This window comes from Rattus norvegicus, chromosome 1 (genome assembly GCF_021556685.1).
Source record: "Rattus norvegicus strain SHRSP/BbbUtx chromosome 1, alternate assembly SHRSP_T2T, whole genome shotgun sequence".
Classification (NCBI taxonomy): domain Eukaryota; kingdom Metazoa; phylum Chordata; class Mammalia; order Rodentia; family Muridae; genus Rattus; species Rattus norvegicus.
The window spans coordinates 124,524,523-124,537,839 of NC_141534.1; the positions used below are offsets into that span (position 1 = coordinate 124,524,523).

General features: G+C 35.9%; 1 protein-coding gene across 5 annotated transcripts in view; it reads right to left on the bottom strand.

The window, feature by feature from the left end:
• Window positions 1–13,317, bottom strand: part of LOC134483425 (uncharacterized) — a 329,893-nt gene that overhangs the window by 180,938 nt on the left and 135,638 nt on the right. For 2 of the 5 annotated variants that reach the window (XR_015646530.1, XR_015646535.1), the window contains exon 1: window positions 3,237–3,331. The exons of the other annotated variants lie outside the window; for them this stretch is intronic. The gene's annotated coding sequence lies outside the window, so the exon portion shown is untranslated. Of the gene's footprint in view, window positions 1–3,236; window positions 3,332–13,317 lie in introns of those variants that run through there. 5 annotated transcript variants of the gene reach the window in all.

Sequence of the window (13,317 nt, forward strand, 5' to 3'; positions counted from 1 at the left end):
AGAACATCAGTTTGTTCCAGGAGATTTCAAGATAAGATCATGATGTATACACACAATAAAATTTCTTTGCTGGACATAGAGAATTCAACCTTGTGCTATCCAGCACAGTTTCCTTGGTGGTTATCTTTCATAATGCTAGAAAACGCTATTGAGGCTCCATTAAGATAAAATAATGGTTTTCTTATCCATTAATAATCCTTATATGCTACAACATTGACTGGCCTAGTAAAATGCATTAACATTTCAACTGTGTAATGGGAATTTTGTGCTTAACTAACCAAATTATTAATTAGAGGGAGGCCAGTTCTACAGGAGAAAATTCAGGAATGATACTACAAACATGATCAATAAACTTGGCTAGGGATTTTAAAGATCCTACCAGAGAACACACTAACATTGCTTTACTAAATATCAATTTTGTCAAATTCCCTTTTAAATATTTCTGTTATGTCCTTTGGCATGTGTTGCTGATTATTTCTGTAGATAACAATTTTATTACTAATGTTTTTGTTGGCACAATGATACATGTCAAAATAAAGGACAGTGAATAAGCAACAGTCAGTACTCAGACACAGTTGGGGATTCTAAATGTCCCTATACTGGGTAAAAACTAGAGGACAGGAACTAATGCCTTGGAATGTCTCTATAAATGGCCTAGCTATTGTAAACATGGCCTCCTACAGTTAGAATTACATGTGTGCCCCTCACAAGTTTGAGCAAAAATTCAAGAAAGGAAGAGGAGGGCTTCTCGTTATTCCAACTCTATCTGCACACATTCTTACTGACATAGATGGCTAATGGGGTAGCAAGTGTCCTCTTTCCATAGAAATGTGGTCACTGCTAAGGATAAACAGAACATATTTCAGAAAAATAAAACAACAGACAAGAAAAACAGAGGGAGCATCCTGTTAAATGGTGAGAAATTCAAAATTTTTTATTGAAATCAGGAACAGGACAAGAAAGTTCATTCTTCCTGTATTATTCAGCAAGGTATTAGGAGATTCCTTTGAATAAGATATTATTTTATGCATAAAAGTTTCTAAATGTGGCAACAGAAACCTGATAATGCTTAAAATTACTTTCAGCAAAGTAACAGTGTGAAAAAAAATAATGAAAAGCCATGTCCTGAAAGAACAAATATTTTGAGGAACAAACTATGTAAACAATGTCATTTATAAAACATTATACATATGGTTGGGGATTTAGCTCAGTGGTAGAGTGTTGCCTAGCACGTGCAAGGCCCTGGGTTCAGTCCCCAGGTCCAAAAAAAAGAAAAGAAAAGAAAGGAAAACATTATACATAATACTGTTATATATTATATATTATATAACAACATTTTATATAAAATTTTACATATGTATTACCTATACATATATTTGATGATGACCAATAATATCCTTCACAGAAATTAAAAAATAATGTTGTAAAATTATATGGAGACAAAAAAGATACCCTGTAATATAAACCTGAACAGTAAACAAAGTTGAGGAAATATCATCATGCCAGATTTCAATTTGTATTGTGTAATAGCTGAAGTAACAAAAACTATAATGAATGGTGCTACTCTGTTATTTCTGTATTAATTAACACCTCTTTAGGAGCAACAGCCCCAGGAAACCCTCAGAATGATGTTGGCTTGGATCAAAATAGGCATGTATTTTATAAATTATTTTTTAAATCTGAAACCCAAACAACATTTTGAAATAGAAAACAAAATACAATAGGTAAAAGTATAGGGCGTGCCTGTGCGTAAATCTGTGTCTCAAAGTCTATTATCAGTCTGCATTGTTTCCTCTTACACATCGTAGAGCATTCAAATAGTATATTTATGGCATACCTGAGTGTGTTAAAAATTGGGTCTCTGATTTTTGTGTCTGCTCGTTTTACTTTGTTGGATTGCCTTGCCCACCCTCAATATGTTCTTTAAATATCTTACTATATTTCATTTTGTTAATGTTTGGTTGTTATCCCTTGGGTGTAATTTTCCTCATAAGAGCCAGAAAGGGAAGAGATCTGGAAGGGACAGGAGGTGGGGAGAAACTGGGAAGAGTTTTAAAAAAGGAAAAATATAACCGTGATATAAATAAAAAATTAAAATGGAAATGAAAAATTGGGACAAAAATCAATTTTCACTAAAACTACAACACCATTTTATAATGAAAAACAAAATACAATTCCAAAAAGCCCAGAAAGAATACAAAGAAACAGAAACAAAAGAAAGGCACACCGTTGTGGATTTATCTGATGGAGGATAGCCAAGCCACCCCCCAAAAAAAACATAACCCCACAAAAAAAAAACAAAAACAAATCTGCAATATATTTTGCATATCTTATAAAGTTAATCCAAGTCAATGGATCAAAGCAAAGTATAGATTACATATCCAAAGAAAGTTGTTTCCAATCCACCAGTTTATTATTGAATTTAGGCAAGATTTAAAATTATAAAAGATATTAACAAATAACATATACCAAAGACACTAAAGTATTGTCTTAACATTCAAACTAGATCACCTTCTGTGATCATAGAAGAAAACAGTTTATTATTCTGTACTACTCTATGCAGTATATATATATATATATATGTATATATATATATATATATACACTTGTGGAAACATGCTGGAAGGTGCAGCACGTTTCTACATGCTTGCAGTTCACAAACCCAAATACACTCTGCCCACTACTCTTTTTTACAGCCATTTTGGAAACCCCTTTCCTTTATTATAACTATCAAAACATCAAAACCCATTCTTACCTGATGACCCTAGCTATTCAGAAACTGGGAGGTGCAAACTACATCATCTATTGTGTTCTTTCCCTCTGATGATAATCTGTATGTTAACTCTCAAAATGCTTTTAATCCCTTCATATCATTTGGTCTATGGCAGATACTGAGATACCACTGTAACTTCCTTTATGGATGCAATTTTCATGCAAAATCCGTACACAAACTTAAATGTCCTTTTTATTTTGCTGACTGGCATTACTCCCACACACCAATAATCAACAATTTGGTCAGCTCTTTGAAATGCTAATGTTCACCCTGGAAGAGAAAGGAACTGAAGCAAACACAAGACAGGACAAAGGAAGCAAGGACCTGATCTGATAGATTTCTGATCTGAGTCAAATGCTTGAGATCTAGAGAATAATCTTTTATCCCAACAAATCTGAAATATTTCATGTGAAAAAAATCTTATCTACCTATGAAAATATTTTGGGTGTTTGAAAGAGCTGACCTTGTTTGCTGCATTGCCTTGCTGACCAATCCTAGGGTGTTTGTGACAGGCATCTATGTCTGCCTCTTCTCTGAGCAGGACCTGCTGCATGACTTAAGTAATCACACTGTAACCCACCCCCAGTCTGTGCTAGTGAGCTAGCATAACCCTCCAATCACGCATGCGTGCATGGTTGCTAGGCTGCAGAGATTCTTAATCTTTTCGAAAGCTAATGACACAAGGCAGGCAGATGTGATCTTTAAGCTGTACTATTGCTAGAATGAAATCACTGGGTCTTCAAAAACCCCAGTATAAATAGGTCAGGGATAAATTTAAGGTGCTTTCTGGGCAATGATGACCACAGAGTATTGAATTATATTCACATTTAGATCTGTATACACAAGAAAGAGTGCTTAGGAAGAATGTAACAAAATTACAGAATGTACGAAAGTACTAGATACTTGTAATATCAGGAGAAATCACTAAAGAATAAAAGATGCTACTTTATTAATATTCTGCCTTAGTCAGGTTTTACTTGATCAGGTGGATTTTTAAAGTTTCCTATGTGTTCATGTAATGAAGCACTTACCATTAACATAACTTTTGCTATTTACTAAAAGCATTGGTTTGTAATTCAATGATGATTTTTTCTTCTATTTTAAAATCTGTTGCTTTGAGATATTTGCTTTTTGTTTGATTGCCTTTTAGATAAAGCTTTACTCGTTGGATTTAGCTGGAATGGAAATTCACTTCTTGACCGGGCTGTCTTTTAACTCAGAGATTTATTAATTTCTGACTTGTAAGTGCTACATGTAAACTCACATGCCACCACAGTTAGCTAGATTTCATTAATGCTAATTATGTGTGCGTCTATATATATTCTCTCTCTATCACTGGAACACTGTCTCTCTGTTCTTAAGTCCCAACTTGTGTCTATGTGGGTGTGTCTCTCTCCCTCTCTCTCTCTCTCTCTCTCTCTCTCTCTCTCTCTCTCTCTGTATGTGTAGAGGTATGTAGGCTGTATATTTCTCAAGATCTGCAGTTACATGTAATTCCTGACATGATTTCTGAGAAATAGATTTACAGAGCAGTATTAGTTTTTATAAGCAGAAGCATCACTCAACATCACTATGCAACTTTAAAACTTGGTGATTCTGATGCGCAATGAATATGCAAATGAAGCATAAACAAAAATGTAGAATAGCTCCTGAATGTTAATGTTTGTACATTCATTTAGTTTTGAATAAATGTAAATATGATACTGACTTAGTAATATCCTTTTCTACAAGACCTGGGATATGGAAATGCATAAGGAATTACTCAGTGTGCTTTGTATTTGGACAATCTGCCCTGTGTATTATGACTAAGGAAGGAAAAATTTGCATAAATAAAAGGTGACTTTGAATGCCTATGTGAATATTCAGCTTCCTATTCCATAGCACTATTTTCAGAAGCTATCCCTGTGTGGCTAACTTTGGTTCAATATATGACTGAGCAGATAAGTATGGCAATATATTAATTCATATCATATTGAAAGGAAGGGATGACCACTCTTAAAAAGACTGGGCTACTGCAGATCAGACCCTCTGAATCTTCTGCCAATACTGGAGATGTTTAAAGCTTGATGAAAAGATACTTCTGCAATCTTGGTTTCAAAGATAACTTTTAATTATTGATTCCTGTTAGTAAAAAAGCCTGTGAAATTACAATGCTGTAGTATTGTATTTATCAAAATTGTCAGAGGATACTTGGTAACAAGTATACCATAAGTTATACTAATTTATTCCCTATAGCGGCAATGTTTGCTTCAATGGCTTTTTTTTTTCTGGCCAGGAAAATGCTGTGCAGAGAAAACTGGATTTAAATATACTGTGTTTCATCTTAATCTGCCTACTATCTGGTCAAAAATAATGGTTTTTAAATAAGGGATATTCTGTTTTCCAGATTTTATACAATAAACACAATTGACAAGGATAATATATGGTTTTATAAACAAGAAAATGAATCCTAAATTTTTGCATTTTATACATCTACTGTGTATCAAAGTGTGATTAGGACACTGAAAATGCGGAAAGAAATTCCTGTTTTATCATATAATTGTGTGTTTGTTTGTTTTTATTGGATTTTTCTATTTATATTTCAAATGTTATTCTGTGTCCTGGTTTCCTGGACATAAGCCCGCTATCTCATCCCCCTTCCCTTCTTCTCTAAGGGTGTTCTCCTCCCCATCGACCCACTCCTTCCTTCCCCCTAACATTCCCCTATAGTGAGAGTCCACCCTTGGCAGTACCAAGGGCTTCTCCTTCCTTTGGTGCCCAACAAAGCCTTCTTCTGCTACTTATGAAGTTGGAGCCATGTGTCAATCCATGTCTTTCAGTAGTTTTAGTCCTGGGAGCTCTGGTTTTTTACCATGGTTGATATTATGGGGTTGCAAGTCCCTTAAGATCTTTCAGTCCTTTATTTCCTCCAACAGGGATCCCTCAGGTGCTGCTCCAAACTCTGCCTCCATATCCCCTCCTATGAATAATTTTGTTCCCCATTTTGTGAAGCAGTGAAGAAGAAACTCACATTTTATGAGCTTTCCACTGTCTCTGATTAATGGTGTGCTCCTTTTCTCTTCCTCCCCTTTTTTTTCTCCTCTGTCTCCTCTTGCTTTTCTCCTTTATTTAATTTCTGTTTTTATTCATATCCCTTTTAATTTTTGGAACGTGTGAGATAGTGTCTCATTCTGTAGAGTAGGTTGGGCTCAAATTTTGTTTGTTTTCTTTCTATTTCTTGAAGGATATGATTAATATGTAAGTCAATATATCTTGAGTAATTTTAACTTGATTTGTAAATGTGAAAATGACGTTACTCATTAATTACTTTTACAAATTTTCTTTTTTTGTGAAAAAGATCAGTCACATTGGCAAGTGCCCTTATATCTATCAACTGAGAGGCATAGTCAGAGAGTCTACTATGAGTTTACTTACAGCCAGAATTACATTTTAGTATTTGTTTGCAACAACAACATAAATATATTAATAAAATTGAAATTGTAGTGGCAGAATAGTATTTCTTCTCTTTCTGTATATCTAGTGGTAAGCAGCAGGTTGCTGAATTAGCAGCTTATATCTCAAACCACAGAGAGGAAGCAGAGAGACTTCTCTCAAAACCTTCCACAAACAATCATCAACCACAAGTCAAATGGTTAAAAATTAGAAGCTAATTTTTGACATCTCATTGAAACCACTGCATTCCACGCCTTGTAACCACAGTCTCACAACCAAATTATAATAAAAGTATATACTATACAAATGTAAAAGACCCCATCATTTTTTCATAGAGTGAACTCTGTTTAAAACATTAAAGTGTTATTTGAGCCTCAAGTCAATAATTTCAATGTTATCCTGTAAAATCAAAATGTAGTTACATATTATTAAGATACAAAGACATATGCATATATTACTTTTTCTCTAGAATGAACTCAGGCCATCATGAGAAATACCTTACCTCCTGGGTTCTGTTGTTCCTTGCGTGTATAGTATATTGGCATTTGTGATGAAAGTCAAATTCAAATCTGTTTATGTTAGGCAAGTATGTTACCAAAGGTTGAACATCAAACATATCTGTCCCAGGACTTACAAACCTCACAGCATTTCCATTTTCAAGTCTTTCACAATTTAAATTCTCTATAAAACTCTAAAGTCTCATTTTGAAAAGGGGGCTCCTTCAAAAATGTACTTTCTTACCTCAAGAGGGAAGAAGCAGTCAATTAAGTGAACAGAGCAAAATCAAACCACAATGATGTTAATACCTCAACATATTAATACCTGTGATCCACTTATTATTTTCTGGTATTTTTTTTTGGTTCTTTTTTTCGGAGCTGGGGATCGAACCCAGGGCCTTGTGCTTCCTAGGCAAGCGCTCTACCACTGAGCTAAATCCCCAACCCCTATTTTCTGGTATTTTTAAAAGGGTCTGGGTAACATCTCTAAGTCTGCCCGTTGCTGCATATGTGCAGTTGTTCTAGACTATGGCAAACTTTACACAATGGATTCTATTGATCTTGATGGTCATGCTATGCTACTCTCAACCCCCCAAAAAGTGGGTGCCTTGCAGCAACTGGGTTGCATTTTATCCCATAGAATCATCTGGCATATTTTCAGTAGACCCGTCCCTTCTACACATTGACAAGCCTCAGCTGTTGTCAATATCTTGATGCCTTCATAACCAGTGCCACTTGGGTGAATCTAGTTCCTAGTGAGTAACAGAATTATGACCTCATCATTTTTGGAACACAGTTTCTACATGCTGACCCTAAGGCATGATTTTCTAGAGACTTCACAGCTATGATGCTGATCTGTTCTTTAATTATTACCCAACCAATGTAGGGTTTTCTTCACTTTAGTTGCTCTGGTATTGAAATTTCTGAATTGAAATTTCTTCCACTACATTAAACAAACAGGGAAATTGTAGTGGATACTGGCTAAAACACTGAATATAAAATAAAATGTGCTCTTCCTAATGTCTTATTTCATATTTAGTGTGATGATATGGAAATAAGAAGAGAGAGAGAGAGAGAGAGAGAGAGAGAGAGAGAGAGAGAGAGAGAGAGAAGAGAAATTAAACCAGATATATCCGAAGGATCAGTAGGTTTTGAAAATGTTAGCCGATCGAGAAAATAAATCACTTGAGAAGACATTACTCACAAGGCATACAAAGTAAAGTCCTGGGGATTTGCTGTACAGTTCACAGTTTCTCCCTCCCTGGTTCTGAATTGCCACACTCCCCGAAAGCAGCAGACTTCTCTAAGGATTCAAGACTTATTTAGACAGAAGTTGAAAAATACACAATGATGATGAAAGATCTCAAGTTTCCAAACAAAAGATGATATTGCAGAGGGCAGTGAACCTTACTGACTCAAAAATGATTGTGAGGATGGACTCAGAAAGTATTCTGGAAATAAAGAAACAGCAAAAATGTTTTGTGATCAAGAAACCTGGAAGGAAAATGAGATCAAAGTAATAGTCCTAAAACAGGAGATATTACATTAAATAATGCAGGGAAATGTAAGGCTTCATAAGTGATTGAGCCAAGGCCCTGGCTGAGAAGTGTTCCCCTGGACTTAGACAGGTTTAATGATCAGGGTAACAGGTAACTAATATGACCATGACAAATTCATTATGAAGGATCTTAGGGACTGGATCAAGACAGAGGATAGAAACAAAAAGTAGAATGTGCATCTGGGAACTAAGTAGAAAGTTATATTTGATAGAGCTCTTTTCTAGTGGGGAAAGGAGTGGAAAATGCCACTGAAGTGCGACACAGAGCAGTTTAAGTCAGATTCGAAGCCTATTCTTCTAATAACACCAAGGTGCTTGAAAGACAGGGGAGGATGCTTAAAGATGACTATTTCACTATTCATGAGTAACACTCTATGAGAAACATGAACTCAGTCCTGCACCTATTCTATTCCCACTTTTACTTTGATGAAGTGAGGGCAAAGTTGATGGACTTAGAGGATAAGATCAACATTCGAATTAATGCATAAACTATCAGAGTTGGACCTTTCTAGCTAGCCTGGATTGCAGTAGCCATATCAAAAATGTGATTCCCATTTACAATGAACAGAAAAGGAAGTTGCTTTCTTCACCACCTGAAGAAACATCAACCGATGACCTAAGTATTTCCAGCCATGATGTCAAAGATAAAGAGAAAGTAGATAAAAAGAAACATCTATGAAATATTATGGCAATATAGTTTTTGCTATTATTAACTAATTTTTGTTTACATGTTGTATAAAAATATTCAAACAAATCTCAGCATGTCCACACAGCTCCTCACCATGTATACAGTATGTTCATGAAAAAACAAAATAAAACACATCTCTAAATGCTTCCTGCTGTTGTTCTGGACAGAGGAAAATAGTCAATTGAATCATGCTTGCCTTGAAATCACAGTTCCTCATATCCAGTGCATTACTAAACCTCCATGTATTATATCCTCTCCTCAGCCAACCAATAGAATTCCTCTGTAGATAAATTTCGACCTGCATCATGAAATCCAGAATATCCACGGAATGAGTATATATTAATGAAACATCAGACTGTAGTTTATTATCCTTTTCAATAGTATTTTATTTCCTTAAAACCCAGCATCGTACCTTTTCCCCAGATGTCTCTTTTCAAGAAATAGTAAACGCCAGACATTTTATAGCGCATAATATAACTCATCAAGAGTGAAACCTATATGTGAGATTAGAGGGAATAGTTTCTTTTACTAGTATGTAAGCAAGGATTGTTTGTCAGGGAATATCCCTAGGACGTTCTTCACTTTATTAATTAGAGTCTTCTCCAGTGAACACCATTACTGTTTCCAAAGACCAAACAAGTTTAATTACCCGAGGTAAAATTGGCAAGACCCAGATAACAGTGGGTAATATATAGTCAGACATTCATCTGTCACATAAACATACTATTAAAATCATATAAAGACATTTTTGATACTGCTCCAATTCCAAAGTTAGGAAATGAAAAGACATCCAAAACTTGTCATCAATATGGCTGGCAGGAATTTTTCAAGTAGACAGTTTTCCTTTAAAAGTATGCCTACTAAAGTGAACTAGTCCCACAGCTCTCTGCTCCCAAATTCCCATGTGAGTGAGAGCTGGATTCTCAGAAGTGTGGACAATACTGAGAGTTCAGAGAAGATTACAACTTGTGCTCACATTCCTTGCCCAAGAAGAACCCTCCTAGTGGCATTTGTGCCTTCTGGGGACAAGGACTTTGGAGCAAAAGACAAACGAGCCTACTGATTTTTGCCTGTGCCAGGGGCTAAATATCAGTGTTCAGGAGCACCTGAGAGCAGAAGTAAGACCAATTCTTCTTCTTCAAGAGACTGTCCTGGTGGACTTAGAACACACAAAGGCTGAAGTTATCTGGGGCAAGACACTTCCTGTTTCTAGCTGTGCCCAGAGCTGAACCAATCAAAGAGCTCTCTGCACCCAAATCTGGTCAGCGGAGAGATCTAGTCACTTATAAATACGGACAATCCTGAGAGTTCAGATAAGACAACTAATCATTCCTGAACCAAGAGGAATGTCTAGTGCCCTTTGTGCAGTCTGGGAACAGAGAACTAGGAGCAGTCAGGGGAAGAACCCTTCGGATGTCTGCCTATGCCAAGAGCCGAAAGTCAGTCTCCAGATAACCTACACACCTAGGAGTAGAGGTCAGATCAACTCTTCTGCTCCAAGCAACCCACCTGTAGGCTTCATGTCACTCAAACACAGTAGCAGCTGTCTGTTCCCAGATATGTGTGGAAGAAAACAGTTCTCCAGGAGTGCTTACACACAGGCACAGAGACGGTTAAGCCACTGTCAGGGACAGCAAAACAAAATAACACCAGAGACCACCTGATGGTGAGAGGCAAGTGCAGGAACCTATGCAACAGAAGCCAAGACCACTTGGTATCATCAGAGCCCAGTTCTCTCACCAAAGCAAATGCTGGATATCTAAACACACCAGCAAATCAAGATTTGCCTTTAAAATCACATATCATGATTATGTGGACTAAGGCTGGACTTCTATAACAATAAATATGACAGAAAGCCCACATATATATAGTAGTTGAAGAGCACTCTATTCATTGATAATTTGGGAAAGAGAGAAAGAAAGAAAGAAAGAAAGAAAGAAAGAAAGAAAGAAAGAAAGAAAGAAAGAGAGAGAGAGAGAAAGGAGGAAGAAAAAAATCTGAAGACCTTTTAGAATTTAATGAAGATGAAGGCACAACATACACAAACTTATGGGACAAAATGAAAGCAGTGCTAGGAGGAATTCTCATAGCTCTGAGTGCCTCCAAAACAAAACATAAGACAGCATATATTAAGAGCATGAAAACACACCTAAAAGCTCTAGATCAAAAAGAAGGAAACATAGAGGAGTAAAAGGCAGGGAATAATCAAACTAAGGGCTGAAATCAACCGAGTAGAATAAAAAAGGACTATACAGAGAATCAACAAAACCAGGAGCTGGTTCTTTTAAAAAATCAATGAGCTAGATAAACCCTTAGCCAGACTAACCCAAATTAACAAAGCCAGAAATGGAAAAGGAGACACAGCATCAGAATCTGAGGAAATTAAAAAAAAAAATAATCAGATCCTACTATGGAAGCCTATAATCAGCAAAACTGGAAAATATCTAGGAAATGGTCAATTTTCTAAACAGATACCAGGTACTAAACTTAAATCACAATCAGATAACCACTGAAAAAATCCTATTACTCCTAAAGACATAGACGCATTTATTACATGTCTCTCAAACTAAAAGAGCCCAGGACCAGATGGATTTAGTGAAGAATTCTATCAGAACTTTAAAGAAGAAGTCATACCAAATACTGTCCAAACTATTCTACAAAATAGAACCAGAAGGTGCACTACCCATTCCTTCTATGAAGCCAGAATTACAATTATACCTAAACCACACAGAGACACAAAAAAGAAAAAGAACTTCAGACCAATTTCACTAATGCGTATCGATGCAAACATACTCAATAAAATTCTTGGAAATCGAATTCAAGAACACATTAAAACAATCATCCATCATGATCAAACAGGGTTCATCCCAGGGATGCAGGGATCTTTCAATACATGGAAATCCATGAACATAATTCAGTATGTAAATAAACTAAAAAAAAAGAGGAAAAACTATTATCATATCATTTGGTGCTGAGAAACCCATGACAAAAACCAACACCCCTTCATATTAAAAATCTTGGAAAGATTGGGAATTAAAAGCCTGTACCTAAGCAGAGTAAAAGCAATATACAGCAAACTGAGAGCCAACATTAAGCTCAATGGACAGAAACTTGAAGCAGTCCCACTAAAATCAGGGACTAGACAAGCCTGCCCACTCTCTCCCTTCTTATTCAATATAGTACTCAAATTCCTAGCCAGAGAAATCAGACAACAAAATGAGGTTAAAGGATACAAATTGGAAAGGAATATGTCAAAATATCACTATTTGCAGATGATAGGATAGTATACATAAATGACCCATAAAGTTCAACTAGAGAACTAATAAGCCTGAAAAACAACTCCAGCCACGTGGCTAGATATAAAAGTAATTCAAAGAAATGAGTAGCCTTAATGACAAACAGGCAGGGAAGAAATTAGAGAAATGACACCTTTCACAATTGTCCCAAATAACATAACCAAGCAAGTGAAAGATCTTTATGGAGAGAGCTTCAATTCTCTGAAGAAAAAAATTGAAGAAGATCTCAGAAGATGGAATGACCTCCCACACTACTGGTTTAATTATAAGGATTGATATTGTAAAAATGGCCCTTTTGCCAAAAGCCATCTACATATTCAATGCAACCTCCATAAAAATTCCAATTCAATTGTTCAAAGAGTTAAAAAGAACAATTTGCAAATTCATTTGGAATTAAAAAAAAAAACAACCCAGGATAGCAAAAACTTTCCTCAACAATTAAAGATCTCTGGGGAAATCACCATCCCTGATCTCAGGCAGTATTGCAGAGCAATAGTGATAAAACCTGTATGGTATAGATACAGAGACAGGCAGGTAAATCATGGAGTAGAATTGAAGACCCAGGTCACTTGATCTTTGACAAAGGAATACAGATAACATTTTCAACAAATGGAACTGGTTCAACTGGAGATCAGCATGTTGAAGAATGCAAATGAACCCATTCTAATAGTCCTGTAAAAACCTGAAGTCCAAGTGAATCAAGGACCTCCATATCTAACCTGATTATCTCAACTAATAGAAGAAAAAGTAGTGAAGATTCTCAAACACATGGAAACTGGGGAAAATTTACTGAACAAAGCACCAATGGCTTATGCTCTAAGATCATGAATCGACAAATGGGAACTCATAAAACTGAAAAATGTCTGGAAGGCAAAGGACACTGTCATTAGGACCAAATGGCAAACAACAGATTGGGGAAAGATCTTTATCAATCCCACATCCAATAGAAGATTAATATCCAAAATATACAAAGAACTCATGTAGGTACACTACAGAGCACCAAATAACCCTGTTATAAATGTGGTACAGAACTAAACAAAGAATTCTCAATTGAAGAATATCGAATGGCTGAG